The 18,263-nt window shown below is 37.9% G+C and overlaps 1 long non-coding RNA gene across 1 annotated transcript; it reads left to right on the top strand.

The window, feature by feature from the left end:
- Positions 1 to 6,540: 6,540 nt before the first annotated feature.
- LOC111820691 (uncharacterized) lies at positions 6,541 to 7,968 on the top strand. Its single transcript, XR_002824206.1, has 2 exons — positions 6,541 to 6,765; positions 6,893 to 7,968. It is a non-coding gene; the product is annotated as an uncharacterized LOC111820691 (long non-coding RNA).
- Positions 7,969 to 18,263: the final 10,295 nt, after the last annotated feature.

Raw genomic sequence — 18,263 nt, forward strand, 5'->3', positions numbered from 1 at the left:
TAGTTCATTGGTGTAGTATAAAATGTAACTGAGCTCTTGGTAGAGTTCAAAATGTGCCTCTTGATTTCCTAATGCATAGACTTGCCTGGGAGTAGAAAATAATTTGGTCGTTAAAGCCTTTCCCCTTGCATAACCAATTTTTCCCGTGGTAATATTTATATACCATGAATTATTAAATAGATTGGGTTAAAAAAATATGGTGGAAAGGGAAATGCCTTTCTGTAAGTCTAGTTAGATAAGCACCCAACTACAAGAATATGTTCTTATTATTTAATATGTAAATTACAAGAAACTGATTTTATGTGATTTGATCCATCTTTTTCTCATTATTCCCAGCAAATTCTTAAGTTGATGATGATCCATTTATTTCTGCATAAGGCAGTTCAGAAGTTTTGTATGACAGCTTTATTCTCACCTAAAGTTATTATGAAAGGAGTGCCCCCCTTTTTCTTAGGGTTTGGTTTTGCATGCAAGACTCCCATTGGAATGTTCTTGAGAGGTTAAACTCATTTTCTGAACAATTGTTTTCATAAACTCAGTATTTTGATTCCAGTGCTCATGGCTAGATAGTGTGTAACCTGCTCTCTCTTCCCATGGTTATCCATGTTGTTTTCACACTTATCTACAAGGGCCAAAGATTATCTCACAGATGCTCCGAAATAATTCCTAATTCTGGAATTCCTGTGTAAAAGGAAATTTTTAAAAGGAAGAGGGTGAGAATCGAGTGCAGACTCTTAAGAATTTTTTTAAAGGATTATATTGATAACAAAAGATCTCTGGCATCTTCTGGTATATATGTGAGAGAAACGCAGTGATTGTAATTAATTTTTAGTGAGTGTCACATATTTGATAATTGCTCTGATTCATGCTATTATATTTCTCTTCCTTCGTCCACAGCAAAACAAACTTAATTTGATTCATACCCCTAGGAAGAAAAAAAAATAGCTTAAGATTACTCACATGGTTGTGATTCAGCTCTTGGCTCTCACCACCTCCTCCTCCTCCTCCTCATCCTTTCTTTCTCCCACCCTGCCCACTCCAATATTCACTCCCACCCAGTGGCGTTGCCATTGAAAAACTGAGTCAGTTCGTTCTTTAAAATGGGTGGGGAAAGAAGACGAGTAATAAAAACTTCTGAGCAAAGTATACTGCTTAGACTTGAAATCATTGCAGGAAGAAGGGCAAAGTGGCTGCTTATATAACATGAAAAGCTTGGAACAGAGGCAAGCCCTCATAAAGAAATGTTCAAATTAGTTTATATAAGTCTAGACACTGTTTGTATGCATGTCTGTAGCCGCATACACATAGCCATATAGGCAGCTTTCTGTTAAAAATCTATAATATTGGGAATCTTACATATACAACTAATACTCTGTTCTCAGTAGGATAATTTCCTATAATGAAAAAGTGAATCTAGCACTATCCAAAGAGTTTGTTTTTATAAAACACAGGTGATAAAATCACTTTGTCAACTTTCAGACCAACAGTGTGACTTGGAAGTCTGAGATTTTTGTGTGTTTTTTCCTTTCTTTGTTTTTTTTCAAAGCAGTTAGGAGCTTGGTACTGGGCTGGCAGCTCACACTTAGTGAGATGATGGTGGTGGCATATGTTGGGACAGCGATTTGTTCCTTCCTTGTATTTTCTCATGGATCCCCATTCTCCAGATGAAACAAAAGCTTTGGGGAAATGAAATGACTTCTAAGTCCCCACAGGTAATAGTCCTAGAGCCAGTATTGGAACCCAGGCTGTTTTCTGACCTGTAGCCCTGGCCTTTGGAAATTTGCCACAGTTGGATCATTTGGTGTTTTTAAGATTGCCCTGGGACAGGAATGGAGGCTGTAAGGAAGCTCCATGGTAGAGCTCCCAGCCTGTCTTTAACTGAACTATTGAATTATCTCTGTGTGCATCTTCCCACGGAGCTCCCACATGGAGGGGAGCAGAATCAAGCCTTCCCCCAAATGCTCATTTGCAATCCCGACAACTTCCTCTCAGTTTTGCTGACCTTTTCCCCATTATGTTACCATCTGTCTCGGAAACAATGCTTAGGTAAAGACAAGTTGAAGCAGTTGTTCCTCGTCTTAATAACAGAACTACTTCTCTTCTCCCCTAAAGCGGCACTGAGCACCATCTTTCAGGAGTTCCATATTTGTAAAGCTGGCCTGTGCTGCAGAGATGTTTGCTTTCTGTCTTTTTTATCATTCGTCAAATATTTCATATGCTGCCTGGGAATGATTAGCTTTAATTACTGAAGTGTTTGTGGGATGCTTGAACTTCATGTAGTTTTGAGAAGGAACTCCATGTAGTTTCTCCTTTAAAACAATGAGAGAGCATAGCAGAGAATGCATACTGAGGTTTCTTTTTGCACTGTCCTTCCCACCCACACATATGCCACTCCCTGGGGTTCCTGTAGTGTAGCTCTGGCGAGGTTTTATGTCATGATCCTGTAGAGAATAGGCAGTGGACTTCAGGGACTTTTTTCTGGGTCTGTAACTATATCCTGGCACCTCTGTTTGGGGGCCACTTGTTGCTGTCACAGAGTCCCTGCGTGGTTCAAGTGGTTAGCGTTCTTGGCTGCTAACTGAAAGGTTGGAGGTTTGTATCTACCCAGAGGTGCCTTGGAGGAAAGGCCTGACAATCTACTTAAAACAATCATCCATTGAAAACCCCATGGAGCACAGTTCTACTCTGACACACGGGGTTGTCATGAGTCAGAATCTACTCTGTGGCAACTTTTGTTGTTGTTGATGTCAAGGGCATGCCACTAGAAGGGCAGTTGTGTTTTCCCCAGGCTTTGACACATTCACCTTATTTCCTGCCTGATGGCAGTTTCCACATCTTGAAGCATCTGGGCCAGGACCGACTGGAATGGGAGTTCTTCCTGGATGTCCTCTCTTCCACTGTCCCCAGCATGATTTTGCACTGTCCTAGGGAGACTCCAGAGAGTTTAGAGGGAAGGGCCCTGTCTTAGTTATCTAGTGCTGCTGTAACAGAAATACCACAAGTGGGTGCCTTTAACAAGCAAATTTATTTTCTCACAGTTTTGGAGGCTAGAAATCTGAATTCAGGGTGCCAGCTCTAGGGGAAGTCTTTTCTCTCTCTCTTGGTTCTGGGGAATGGTCTTTGTCTCTTTTCAGCTTCTGTTTCTTCATTCCTTGGACATCTCATGTGGCGTGGCATCTGTCTTCCCCAGTTATACTTGCTTGCTTCATCTGTTCTTTTATATCTTAAAAGAGATTGACTTAAGACACACCCTGCACCAGTAAACTTCCTAATTAACCTAACAAAGAGAACACTCTCCCAAATGGGATTATAACCCCTATAGGGGTTAGGATTTACAACACGTATTTTGGGGGGGACACAATTCAATATATAAGAGGCCCCACAAGATCTCAGATGTAAAACCACTGCAACTTTGTGGGGAAAATATGGATTGGCTAGGTTATTTGTCATCATTAGTAAAATAGTTACAAGTGATTTAAATACACGCACGCACACACACACACACACACACACACACACACACAGACATACACACATATATATGGAATTGGATTTTTTTATCTCATTCAGAAATGTTACGTAGTGAATGACTAAGATGTGTGTGATTCCAAAATGGTGATGCAAAGAGAAGTTACAGGGTAGAGGCTAGAATGATAATAGTAATAGTCAACTCTTATAGTGCTTTCTCTCTGTCAGGCACTGTTCTGAGCACTTACATATATTAGCTTTTCACTCCAGGCGTTACAGCCAGGAATGACAGAGCCAGGTTTCAAACCCCGGCAATCTGGCTCCAGAGTCCATGCTTTTACCTATATCATAAATTATTTTAGATGCTAACGTTTTCAGTGCTTGATTTGATTAACATTCTGTTTTCATATTATGTGTTTATTTCAAACGAAAGCCATATAATTATGGAATTTTATATTCTTTATGTGTCTTTGGGTCATCTCTGGGGCTCGAGAGCAACTGGTTTTATGTGTCTTTGGAAAGTAAGTTTCTGTACAAAAAGCAGTGGCTAGTTTAATATGATACCTCCCTGTTGAAGTATGAATAATTTTTAGTAAGTGCATGAGAAATAATGTGCATATAATTTAAATAGACTTCAAAAGTATAATTCAGAAATGCACTTCTAAATAGTTTTGGGTAAATTTAATTTCTAAAAATCAGTTCTACACGTAAATTAATGTGGGAGTTTATACCAGCAAAACCCTTCCAGGAATCTGTCTGTAAAGTGAATAGTCAACTCCCAAATTACCTCTTTTACACGTTTCGATGTGTATATTTTTTCTCTGCCCTCATCCACCCATTTGAAAATGAAGTATTTGATCGTTTTTTATATTTAGAAATAGAATGTATTTTCTCTATTATAATAACGAATTAATCCATCGAGGCATATGTAACAACAAATTTCAAACTTTGGTTAGAGCAGTTGCTGACTTTGCTCAAGGTTAAAGGAAGTATGCTGAAAAGAGATAACTGTAATTAAACTGCTCAAACCTAGCCTTCCAGATTTTTCACATGGAGAATTGCACTTCTTATACTACATTCTTCCTGACTGTAATAAAACCCAAACCAAACCTACTGCTGCCTAGTCGATTCCAACTCATAGCAACCCTATAGGATAGAGTAGAACCGCCCCACAGGGTTTCCAAGGCTGTAAATTTTTACAGAAGCTGACTGCCACATCTTTCTCCCAAGGAGCAGCTGGTAGGTTTGAACCGCCGACCTTTTGGTTAGTAGTCAAGCACTTTAACCACTGCGCAACCAGTGCTCCTGTGTCTGCATAATACCTGCAATTTACTTCATGTAATGCCACCCCCATCTTGGTAGTAAACTTTTTACTGAAGAGGAAGAATATTGGACGCGTAATTTTATTTAATTGGAATTTTCACAGATGACGTTTAATGAAGTTTCAAGTTTTTATTTTGCAGCTTTTAGGCAGGTTGGGATTAAAGGATTGTATAGATTTTTTTGTGACCAGTTTGCATTGCGTGCGTGTGTTTGTGTGTGTAGCTTAGGTTATAAGTGTGAATTGCAGTACATGCAAAAGTGAAAGCTGCAACATGGCTCCCATGCTCCTGACCACTTCCTGAAAAACCCGCCACGTGTGCCCCAAATTTAGAGACTTAAAGTTCAGTCCTCAGGACTGAAAGAGTGCGAGTCCTTCGTGGTAAAGGCCTCAGGTAAACCTAAACCTAAACATTTAAACCTGATTTCTGCTGTTGTGTGATATCAAATGTTTGGTTGCCTCAGTTGTCAAATTTTCGATGTACAGTTTTGCAATTCTAAATCTTAAAGAATAGAGCCGGAGTTTTGCCATACTTTAAAATAATCTGATGACTTTCTCTTTTGCATGATCCAATTCTTTGAAACCAACTAGAATGTGCATTCTGATACTGAAATGTACAATTTATAAAAGAGAAATGTGAGCTTGTCAGATCATCTACAACCACCGGTCTAATAAAACTGAGTCACACCCAAATGGGCTGTGCTTACGCTTACCCTCCCATTCTAGGGAAAGCGTGGCTGGGGGAGGCAGTCTGAGTCATCACCTGGTTTGTTTGACATACGCTTCCTTCCATAAATTGGGAATGGCAAGCAGCACAGTGTTCCAGGCTTGCCTCGGAGAAGGAGCTGTTGAAGCTGTGCACGATCAAAATAGGGCTTGATCAAAATGAAGTTTAGCTTATATTTTGACTTCAAATGTCAGGGAAGGGGGAGAAACTGACAGACCCAAGCAAGGAACATTTGTAAGTATCATTTGTTGATGTAAAAAAATGTAGGGGTGTTCATAGTTTAATGTTTTTCCCATAGGGCATAACAAAAATTTAAGAAATAAGTTGGGGATGTTAAAATAAAATAAATAAATTTAGAGCTAATTCACCAAGGGAGCTCGTTTACTCAACAAGATTGTTTTAATATGAACAGACCAGAATGATTGCATGTGAGATAGAGACATGATTTGGTAGTAACCATATGAATTTGTCCTTCTAATGTTTAATTTTGCCCAAATTATCCAACCATTTTAAAAGAAATGTATTTAATTTAAGAAACTTTTTAATGGTAAACTTTGCATCTCTTTAGGGATCTTTTCAAGGGATGGGGAAGATAGGAGACTCATGTCTCGTACATTTTTGCTACAGTGGTTTTGCAAAGGTTCACTGCAGCTTTTATTAAAATAAAAAAGTTTAAAATTTAAAATTTTCGGGGAGACTGTAGAGGAAGGGGAAGGAGGAGTAGATTTATAGTTTAAGTGGGTTTGTAAACTCAGCCTCTGCTTTGGGATTATTTTTTAATATGTGCCAGACATTCCACTGATTTCCATCCTGGCTGGGTTGTGGCTCTTTCTCTGTCTGTGGGGCTGGGGTGTTCCCTGTTTTAAAGCCGAAGTTTTCGCAGCCTGGGCGTTTTCTGTTTCGGCTTATGGCTTTTTTTTTTTTTTTCTCTTTTCCTGAATGAGTGTCCTTTGTGTAACCCCAGTAATTCAGAAATCCTGCAGTCATAGGGACTGCCCTGTCATGTGACTTAGGTACTAGGTGCTGGCTGCTATTGGTCAGCAGCTAATTGGCGGGTCCCTATAAGAGGTCCAGGGCCAGGAGCTGGCCACTCTCCTGCCTGGGCTGCCTGCTCAACGGGGGAGGGGGGTGTCCAGTGTTTCAGCCACTTGTGATAGATGACCAAGTGACCTCTTCCTTGGGGTATGCACACCAGTGGAAGACACACAAACTGGTTGTGGCCGACTTCATCAAATGCTGGCGTCCTATGGTAACTGTCACTTTAATATAGCTTAATGATTAAACTAAGAAAAATGCAGCTGAAAATCTATGCCAGGAACTTGTGTGGACTTACTCCCTGTTTTTTATCCCCCTTGTTCTTACTCGTTTTGTCACAGGAATGAAATGCAGATAACTCTTTAGAAAACTTTTATAGGAAAAGCGGCTCGTGTGATCTGGAACAAAGACATTTTATAATCAGATTTATCAAGCTGCGAAGAGGGAGCTTTAGCGAACGGAAGCAGCAGCATTCTGTCACCAGGAAATACTTTATCCAGAATTGGTAAGTGAAAAATGGCATTGCTCCCTAATAGATATCATATGGTGTGTGGGGGAATTGTAAAATTGTTCACAGACCCCTAACTGTTGAACCAGAGAGCACATAAACAGAGTCAGGAATTCTAAAAAAGAGCTGCCCAAGAGTATAGCATAAAGGCTGAGAATGAGACCAGGTAATTAACAAAAATGAGCCGTGTGTCACTCATTTAGCAAGCATATGTAATGCATTTAGTTTTAGGGTTTTTTTCTTCCTTTTTAGTGGGGGGAAGCATACCATCAAAATGAGTTGTTTGGTAGTTATGGCTTTAACTTTCCATGGATATAGATTTCCATATAGTCTGTAATAGTATGTTCGGTGTTTGAAGGACTGCTTTCAACGCCTGTCTCCTTGCCTTCCTTCTACCCAAGGGTGTCAAGCATTCAGTTAGAACGTTAACAAAATGAAAGTACGAGTAATGCATTGGAAACGTTTTCTACTGATTGTGAAGGGCAGATTAAAATGGGAATCGATTTTTCTTTTTTACATTTGTGCCATAAATTCTAGGATTGTTTTGTTTGATTACATTAGTACAGCAAATGGGTGGTTCTTTTTGTATGGTCCATTACATTTTGAGAGATCGTGCTTAGCATTTTCTATTGGTTTTGTGTGTGTGTGTGTATATATATATATCTGCCTGTCTTATCTTTTTCCGAAACCTTAAATTAAGTTCTCTAATCTCAAATCTGAACTGCCCCTATGTTTAAGGTTTCCAGAAAAATACAATAAAGCTTTGAATGCCTGTGTTATATACAATGGGTTCCTGTTCACAAACTGTAAGGAAAGACAGTTTTATATTAGGAATGAATGTCAGATTTCTTGATCTGGTTTCTTAAGAATGATTGTGCCAAAAAGGTTGAATAGAATAAGAAAATAAAATTAGAATGGTGAGTGGCTATGTGATTTTACCAGTTTCTTATTGGTCAGTAGAAGTAATCATGTGATGTCTACTTATAGAATCAGATGGAAAAATACTTTGTTCTTTAACTGATAGCAATTATATAGGTAATTTTGGTGCTCTCCATTTATAAATGTGAATATATAGAATTCAAATTGTTACTAACAGTTACAAGTTTTGGTTTATATAGGATATAATTTTATATATTTCTTGCTAAATATCTTAAACCAAATTGAAAGTTGAATCTGCATTTGTGACTTTTTGGTTCCCATTCTTTCACTTTTGAAATCTTAAAATCTTGAGCTTGAAAGGAAAAAATGTAATGAAAACAGAGGGATAGGAACGCTGCAGTTTCTCTTTGTTGGCAGTGGAGTGGGATGAAGGTAGAGGGAAGGGAGATGAGTCTAGTGGGATCTATAATTGATCTTTTTTGTTTTTTCCTCTTATATACGTTGAGTACTTTTAAAGTCATTTTTCCCAGACAAATAGCTCTCAAGACTTCGGTATGTTTATTTATTTTTAAAGAAATAGATAAAAAGAGAAGGTAAGCCTGACTGTTAAAGGCAGGTCTTGCAATAAACCAGGAAATAGGTGATCCAGCCTTGTGAATATTAGAATTTATTTGACTTAATTCAGGTGTGGCTGAGGATGTGGAAAAACACTGCTTATTCCTCTGAAGCACATGAATTTATAGATTTTAGAGTCTTGAAGATAGAAAAATGGTGACAAAGTATTAAGATATTTACAGGTAATTTGTATCAGTTTGCTTGCTGTTTTCAGTGAGTCACAATTATTTTCAGCTCTGTATTTCATCTAAGTACTTGGGTAGAACGATAATTTAATAATGTGACTAAACACTGTTGTGCTTAAAGGAAAAAAAAAAACCCTGTATAAATTTTACGTTCTACTCATCATTTAGAAGCCATTCTTTTGAATGTGTGATATAAGCAGGTTGAAATATTAAATGCTAGAAATTATAATCCAGAAGATTCCTTTAGGTCATCATGTTCTCAATTCTATTTGCCATTCACTGTTAACAATTTATTAATTTTAAAAGTACATTTAAAATGGCGTTTCCCTGAATTTTTCCCTGGAGTCTTTGAGAGTAGTATTAACATTTTTGTATCTTCTGTTAAAAAGTACTAACAGTGTGCATGTGTGTTTGTGGGTATACAAAGCTACAAACTGAAGGGAGTCTCCTTGATCTGCCTTGTCTGCCAAGTGACAGAACTCAAAATAATTTCTCTCAAATGGCATTTGATATTTGCATATTTGGGAATATAAACACTTTCCCTTTGGATTTAGTTCTTAAATTTTTGGTGTGATATACAGTTTTCCCCAAATGATTGATTTTTTTTTCCCTTGAGGTAAGTATATGTGTGTATGTCTATATATATGTGTCTGTATACACACACACACACACACAGTATTTAATTTGAAGGGAAGCTTTAGTCACTAGTGAAACAAGTGGCTGTTTGTTAGAACCCAGATAAGCCACACAGTGTTGTTCCTATGACAACGGAGTAGTTGGGTGTTGAAATGTAGCTTTAAGTTCTGGGTTTGGAAATGTCATTTAGACCTCCCACTACAGTCTCATTGAGTAGGAGGATAATGAGAAGGGGAAAAAGCATGAAGCAACATAAGTATCTCCATTTGTTTCATGTCTTCCTGACTTGTTTTTGTGTATGAGATTGCCATGGGAGTGGTAAACATAGGTCTTGAACAAAACAATACTTCAGTATAAAATAATAAACGTAAAGGGGTCAGAAATGTTGGGGGAAGATAAGTAACAACACATGGTGGTAATAAAGAGGCAGGAGAAGTCAGCTTCCATGGGTTTTTGTAATTCTTTATCCAGGGCTGACCATCAGTGAGAACATCTTGAACCAGTTATTGTATAGCTCTTCAAAAGCTGCAAATATTTCCTTAAAATGCAGTGTGGGGAAAATTCCTTTGGTAGCAGGATGGTTTACCACTTTTACATAACATTTATTCATCTCCCTGAGGCTGACTACATGGAATACTGTGTTCTTTTAAGGTACATGTTTTTAAGTCAACTATTTGTCATTTAATAGCTTTTGTCTGTTTTCTATGGAAAAGACAAGGCTGTGCTATTAAAATAGTGATACAACTTAAGTATTTTACCCTATGTTAAAAAAGTTACTTTAAAAAAAAAACCCTTAAAGATTGTTCAAGATCTGATGCTTGTGGAAGTGAACTGGTTGATTCAGAATGCTGTAAAAACAAAACAGTGGCCGTCAAGTTGCCTCCGACTCATGGCGACCTCATGTGTCAGAGTAGAACTCTGCTACATAGGGTTTCCAATGGCTTATTTGTCATAAGTAAGTAGATTGCCAGGGCTTTCTTCCGAGGTGCCTCTGGGTGGACTCAAACTTACAGCCTTTTGATTAGCAACTGAGTGTGTTAACCATTTGTAAGACAGGTTGCTTAGACTAATATTTGGCATAGATTCATTATGTAGTTATGGATTTTCCATGCCTGAAGGGCTTACTGTTTCTACCCCTAAGTAGTTTTGACCATTTATTTGTTCATTAGTACCCCCAGACGTTAGAAAGGAAGATTTCAATGTTTTTTGCCCCTTACTTAATATAGGTGTGCCATCTCTTCTGAAATCCCAAAAGCTCTGAAAATTAAGATTTTAATGCAACTAATTTGGTAGCAAATCCTGACCTGATGTGAGGTTACTTATACTCTTTATTTATCCCACTTATTATGAATATTTGTATATTTTAATCAGAGCTTTCAGCTGGTTCTGCCTGGTTCAGTCATGGCCAAGGAAACATCACCAGAACAGACCCGAATTTTTAAAGTTACAGTGTACCAGATAGATAGCTGGAACGGGAAAAATTACAGGTTGAAGCTCTGCTAGAAACTTATCTTCCTGTTAGAGAACAAGGGCAGCATATGCGTTGCATAGCAACCAAATCTCTTGCCCTCAGATTTTCAGCAGAGGCTGAAGCAGCACTATCCAGCTCAAGGATGACAGCACCCTGCTCAAATATGGCAGCTGACCGTGCCACATTGAATGTGTATCAACTCTCCTACAGTCCAGCCAGTTATCCAGTCTCATGCATCAGGCTCCTGAAGGGGCTCACTAGGCCTCTTCTGAGTCTCCCATTCCAGGGCTTCAACCCATAATTGTTTCCATTCTGGGTACTCTGCCGAATCTCCCAAATTTTAAAACTTCGAATTTGTTCCTGTTTTACTTTGTTGGCCATGACTGAACTGGTTCAAACTGGTTTGAAGCCCTGGTTTTACTTTAACTTAGAATCATTAATTATGTTTGATCATAAGAGTGCTGCCCCAGACCTCGTGGAGTTTATATATATATATAATCACCCTATTTCTTTTATAAAAGAATAATAATCTTAGTGTCAGATCAGGATTTGTAGACCTCTAATTGCTGACATACAATGATATCCTATTGTGTGCCAGGCACTATTCTAAATGAATCACTAGCATCTAAAACAGTGCTTGACATGCTGGTATAAAAAAAAAACGTAGCATAGCACGGTTACAAAAATACCTTGCCGGGGGATAGCACGGCTGGCAAACAAACATAGAAAGTGCATGTTATTTGCATAAAAATATGGTAATCCTCACCAAAACTGCATGTGGTCAATATGATTGTTATCCCCAGTGTACATGGGAAACTAATGCGCACAGAGAGGTGAAACAACTTGCCCAAAGTGACACAGTTAAGAAGTAGTGGAACCAAGATTTGAAGTAGTCTAGCTGCAGTCTGCTCTTATTTAATGGGTCTGCTTCAAATATGAGAGAGGACTGAAGATATGGCACTGGATCTTTTGACTGAGGCAGAGGGTTGTTTCAGTTTGTTTTATTCCTAATCACCCTGCCCCTGGTGTCATCGCAGCTGATGGTCATTACCAGGGCCGTACTGGGAAGGGGTTTTAATAGGTTCTCCTGGGTGGGAGCGTGAGAGTTCTAGGGATTTGAGAGGCCTTTAATCTCTTCCCAGGCTTCCCAACATGATCTCCATCAGGGAGATGACTTCTTTATCTAGACAGTTAGACAAGTGAAATAACTCTTTCTTAGCCGCAAAGAAATTAACTTGAATAGTGGAAAATGCCTTTTTGTAGATGTTTTCTGGATCCTTTACCCAGCAGGAGGTTTGGGCTCTGAGGAGGGCATGGGTCATCTCTAAGGGGTTGAGCTCCCTGGTGTGGAAGTCACACTGGGACAGAGCAAGGCCTATGGTGGGGGGGGGTGGGGACTGTAGCTTCATGGCTGTCTTTGTATCCTTGAAAGGATACTTCTAGCAGTGCTTGTCAAAATATAAGTAAATATTAGTATATAAGATACCTCCTTATGGAAACCCTGGTGGCATAGTGGTTAAGCACTACAGCTACTTAACCAAAAGGTCGGCAGTTTGAAGCCACCAGGCACTCCTTGGAAACTCTATGCGGCAGTTCTACCCTGCCCTATAGGGTCGCTATGAGTTGGAATTGACTCGACAGCAATGGGTTTGGTTTGGTTCTTTTTTTGCAATACTTGTATGTTTCTAGGGATAAGAAAATTCATCCCAAACTGATGACAACCTCATTACTCAATACCTCAAATTCCCTATCTTTTTTCCCTATATCATTTTTATTCTTAGCTCTTATCTCTGTCTGATATGTTTTACTTATTTATTTGTTTAATCTGTTAGTTACACACTGGCAGTAATGTTATCTTTGAACAGATGTAAAGGTTCTAGATTTATGCCTCTTTAATGTCATCTTCAAACTCATTCTCATCTATCAATCTCAGACTGCTTTAAATAACTAATTTTTTTGGCCCATTAGATTTTCATTATTATTAGTTATCATTTTTATATTAACATCCATGGGAATTTTTATGTTAACAAACTTTTGGATGTGTTATCGGAATGTGGAGAACTGATATCTTCATTTAGAAGGGGAAACAGCCAGATTTTAATATAATCATTGTTTTTTTTTTTAAAAATCATGATGATTCTGAATTACTATGGAGAACATGCAAAGTAAAACCCTTATATTTTGTGAACTAACTTCAGTTTAGGTAGGGAACTGTGAAAACTATAGATAACATTTATTTCAGCTAAAACACTGTCTTGACTCCCCTTTAAAAAACAAGAAAATCAATGTAAAATAGTTGTTCTACATATTATATTAAAGAATGTAAGTGATTTAATCTTGGACATTTCCTGCCTCAAGTTCTTGAATTCTCAGTTGTAACCTATTTTCTTTCAATCCTGTATTTATTCTGGTTTATACATTCTAAAGTATTAAGGATAATCTAAAACATAAAACAAAAAAAAATTCATAGAGATTATTCATTGTAAACAATGTGGTTATGTAAATACATCATTCATCTTTATAATTCTTAAAGGAACAGATTAGATGCATATAAAAGTTGAATTTAGTATGCTTTTGCACATCAATATAACAATAAACATTTTATTTTTCTTAGCCATATTTTATAGCAGAATAGATTTTAGTCACTTTCTTTTAAATGGTTAATTTATTGAACTAACAACTTTAAGAAAAAGAAGTATAGCTAGTTACTTTAAGGTATAGGATGGACTAATTATGAAAACCAAGCTAAAGTTTTATGTTAAATGATCACCCTTTCTGGCTCTGAAGAGTTTTAATTTGCCTGAAGCACCTGTTCTACCGAAAGCCTGTTGTGGTGTTATTATTGGAATAAAGCTTAGTTTTCCTGCCTTTCCTAAAAGCAGATGGGTGAAAGATTTTTTAAATGAAAATTCATTGAATTTTCTCAATTAGGATTTGTGAGATGAGAGTTCTTAGAAATGGGAGAAACTGAATGAATTTATACAGATCCTGCAAGATTTGCAGGTAGCTTTTTTCAGATTATCTGAAAAAATCTCTTCCATATCTCCAGATGTTTTCCAGTGAGCATCAAGTAAGTGGCAGTGGTCACACCACCTCAGGAAGGTGCCTATTTATAACATGCACTGAAATGTTTACTCCTGAGAGGCGCACACACAGGCTTTGGAAACAAGTAGACCTGTGATTTCAGCTCCACTTTGCACCTTGCTGGCTAAGAAAGCTACTTCATTTGCTTCTGTAAGCCTCAGAGAGTGCAGTATCAGTGCTATCTCATAGGGCTGTTGCATGAAATGAGATAACACGTGTAAAGCACATGGTATGGTACCCAGATATAATGGCACTTAACACAGTTTAGTTTTCTTCCCCAGTTCTTTCAGGAACAGATTTAGTCACTTTAGTCCTAAAGCCTGTGGATTCATGCTGAGTTATATGACTTTTTTTTTTCCACATCAGATGAAGTAAATTGGTGTTGATGATGGTGGCTGCCATTTATTGGGTACTTCCTATGTTCTAGGAGCCCTGGTGGTGCAGTGGTTAAAGCAGTTGGCTGCTAACCAAAAGGTCAGCAGTTTGAACCCCCCAGCCACTCCATGGGAGAAAGATGTGGCAGTCTGTTTCCATGAAGATTTACAGCCTTGGAAACCCTGTGGGGCAGTTCTACTCTGTCCTGTAGGGTCACTATAAGTAGGAATCGACTTGACGACAGTGGGAGGGGTGGGTACCATGTTCTAGGCAGGTGCTGATTGTAAGTGTTCTACCTGCGTTGACCCATTTAATACTCTTGACAAACCCACTGGTACAGTTATTTTGACCATTTTATAGATGAGGAAACTGAGACACACAGAAGTAAAGGAACTTTCTTAGGGTCACTCAGCTGATCAGTTATGATGCCAAAATCCAAATCCAAATAGACTGTTGCCAGTGCGGATGGCAAGTACTTATGGCAGAAAAGCAGAATAAAAGTTGACTGAACCTGAAAGTCTCAGAAATGGTTTTCGATAAAGCATCACATCTTCCAGGCCTGGACCTCTCAATAATGAAATACAAAATTGACTTTTCTGCTTCTTATTTCACAAATCATTGGGAGCAGTTTTAGTCATTTGTGTTTTATATGAGTTTTAATGAGCCCACTGAAGTATAGGAGGGGAATTCCTTGTTTTCAGTTGATCTCATGCAGTAACAAATTTACTCATGTAACTTCCCCTATTTTTTTCTCTAATGTTTTCACTTGAAAGTGGGGGTGGAAGGGAGAACTATGTGAGCGTTTGGGTCCTAGGGATGTACTTTCCTTAACCGTTCTGGAGATTCTTCTATTAGGTATAGAATTAATATGAGTAAGAATCCATGTTTACTAATATTGTTCTCCTTTATCTCCATTCAGTCTGGGTGCTATCTAGTGGGACAAAACCTCTAAGCAGAGAATTACAGGAAGCCATCTATATGCATGAAACATTATGTTTGTGTAAAGAGTTAATTTTCAGAGTATGGGAAAGGGTTTTCACATTTAAGGTTTCCTTTTTCAAATGTAGATTGAGATTTTGACTTAGAGGGTAAGGGCAGGCTGCCTGCCTGAGGGTTCATAGTGCCAGGAAATTAAAAAAAAAAAAACAAAAACAGAAAAACCAAACCCCTGGCCTTAGACTGAGCCTACCCTTAGGAAGATATATTAATTGTATCTACCTTCCTTCTTTTATTTGATCATTTATTCATTCTTACATCCATGTTCTCATTTAACTTGTTTAACACCTACCTGCAGAGCAGATGAAAAAAAGGACAGGAGTGAGAGCCCATTAGACAATGACTAAATCTTTTATTTTATCTTTTGCCATTTTTGAGACAAAGCACATTTCAGACTGATACTCATAAAAAGTCTTTAAGCATCTTCCTTTGGCAGCCATGCCTCCTGTTTAAGGTGAGTGAGATGCAAGGGTTTTGAGGCGAAAATAATGCAGAAAAATTGTTTTTCTTTAATTTTTTCTTTAAATGGTGGCAGAGATAGGGATCATAGTAGGAAATGGATGAGTAAATATGATGTAAGAACTTCTTTGAGCTTTCAACTTGTTTGCTTGTTTAAAGAACATTCAGAGAAAATTCAAGACTTCTAGAAGGATGTCTTGGAAAAGAATTTTTAAATAGAACTTAAACCAATTTAAAGATAAGATATCCTGCTTTGTCCTCAAGCAAATTTTTTATGAGTTTTTAAAAGTATCTCTAAGTAAATACGTGAAAAATGAGAAATACTTTTTTACTTGGTGGTAGTGGGGGAGATGAGAAGATAGGAAGGGTTTATACAACTACCATTTTTAAAAAGTGTTACTTGTCACCATGCTGAAGTTATGAATACTCTTCCTTAGGACAGCCTGAGTCCTTATCTTTACCTGTGATTTAAACCTTGATGTAATTCCCCATAGTTTTTTAAAAACACATAACTTACCCTTCAAGTTCTTTTCAATGGCACAAATTGCATGTCTGTGTTTTCTGATACAAGTTTGACCACAGCAGCAAAAGCAACAAAAATGTTTTATGGTTTTTCAGCATGAAATGTGAAGTCTGTATCAATAAGTAGGTATATAAATGGCCAATAGTATGAAACGTTAATCTGGATTTAAACAAAAAAACAAACCAAGGAAACCACTCACACTTTAACAGTACGGCTCATTATCTCAGGGCTTTTGTCTCAGAGAGAGTCAATAAGGATAGTCAGGGGCAAGTTAGGTTGGTAAAGACAGTGAATTTCAACCTTTCTCCCCATCTTATTTGACACTCATGCTCTAAAAGACCCTCCCTTATCTTCTACCCATGGATAGCAGGGAGATTATAGGGAAACTGCTCTTTCTCCCACACCCCTGCCCAATTTCTCTTAATGCTCGGGAAATGATTACTTTCCTACAACTTCTGTCCATCTGGCCCTTGAAGCATGGGTTGTTTGGGTAAGGTGTTAACAGAAGTTGTCTTGGGTGCCAACTAGACTTCACAAGCTTGTAGCAGAGAAATTGAAAATACTTCATGTGAAAAAACATCATTTTACAAAATTTTATTACACACCTACTACATGCCAGGTAACTTTCTAGGTCTGGGAATACGCCAGTGAACAAAGTCCCAGCTTACATAGAGGAGCCGGACTGACGGTGATCAAACAAATAAATATACGCTGGATGTTAGTATGTGCTGTGTAAAAAAATAAAATCAGGTAAGACAGGTAGAGAGTACCTGGGAGCCAGGGTTGACAGGAAAGGCCTGTCTGATATCATGGCAGTTGTGTAGACTTACCTGTGGGAAGTGAAGGAGCTAGCTACGAGGGTATCTGGAGGAAGAAGATTCTAAGCAGAGAAAACAAAAATAATAACCATGGTGGATCTGAGGTGGGAGCAAGCTTTTTGGAGTGTCTGAGGGCCAGAAAGGAGGACAGCATGGAAGAGTGAGTAAGGGGGAAAGGTCTGAGAGGTAGTGCAATTGCAGATCATGAGGGTCCTGTTGGCCATAGTAATAAGCTGCTGGAAGGTTGGAGATGACAGCTACCAAGAGGAGGATGGTATTCAGAGACTGCAGGTGATTTGTGTATGGATCCTTGAGGGTTGAACCCGTGATGCCTCATAACTGGACTGTATACAAGTTGGGTAGAAATGTCTTTGGGTAAGATGCTACTTTTGTAATTTAAATTATTATGATATGAAAACCTTGGTAGACAGATAAGTATAGGCAGTCCCTGGGTTACAAACGTCTGACTTAGTACAACCCATAGTTACGAACCAACTCCCGTAAAGCCTATTATATTAAAAATTTGAGGTACTTACAATGGTTTTTAATAACAAATGGGCACTACTTTGCGACATGCATGAAAACATTATTATTATTGTGGTATTATTATGTTAAAGGTGTTTTAGTGTATCTGGAAGAGTTTCTTTAATTTTTTATGCATATAAAGGTACACTATATACATTTGACTAACTGATGTTAGATATGGACTGTACCTAACTGTTCTGACTTATGTACAAATTTGACATAAAGACAGACTTAGGAATGGAACTTGTTTGTAATCCAGGACTGCCTGTAGAGCTATTTGAAATACAAATGCAGATAAGGAGCCAAAAGTGTATAATTCTTCTTGTCATTTCTACTCATTAGGTAGGTTGGGGAACCCGAGTATCTAGCAGTGAGATGTTTTGATTCAAATTTATATTTACCAAATTGCATCTTTCATGGTGCATGTATTTCTTGATTTGGCAGCTAGTAATAATAATTTTTAAAAAAACAGTTTAGAATTTTCAACTACATGGTTTTTAAGTAATTCGATGCTACAGATGTTTTGTGTTCACTCATTTGAGAAGTTCCCTCATACAATTCTATGTGAAAATTTACTGCTTGATACAAATTAGAAAGATGTGTTATGTGGTACTTGTTTTACAACTGAAGGCAGATAG

The sequence above is a fragment of the Trichechus manatus genome, unplaced genomic scaffold (assembly GCF_000243295.1).
Source record: "Trichechus manatus latirostris isolate Lorelei unplaced genomic scaffold, TriManLat1.0 scaffold00046, whole genome shotgun sequence".
Taxonomy (NCBI): Eukaryota; Metazoa; Chordata; class Mammalia; order Sirenia; family Trichechidae; genus Trichechus; species Trichechus manatus.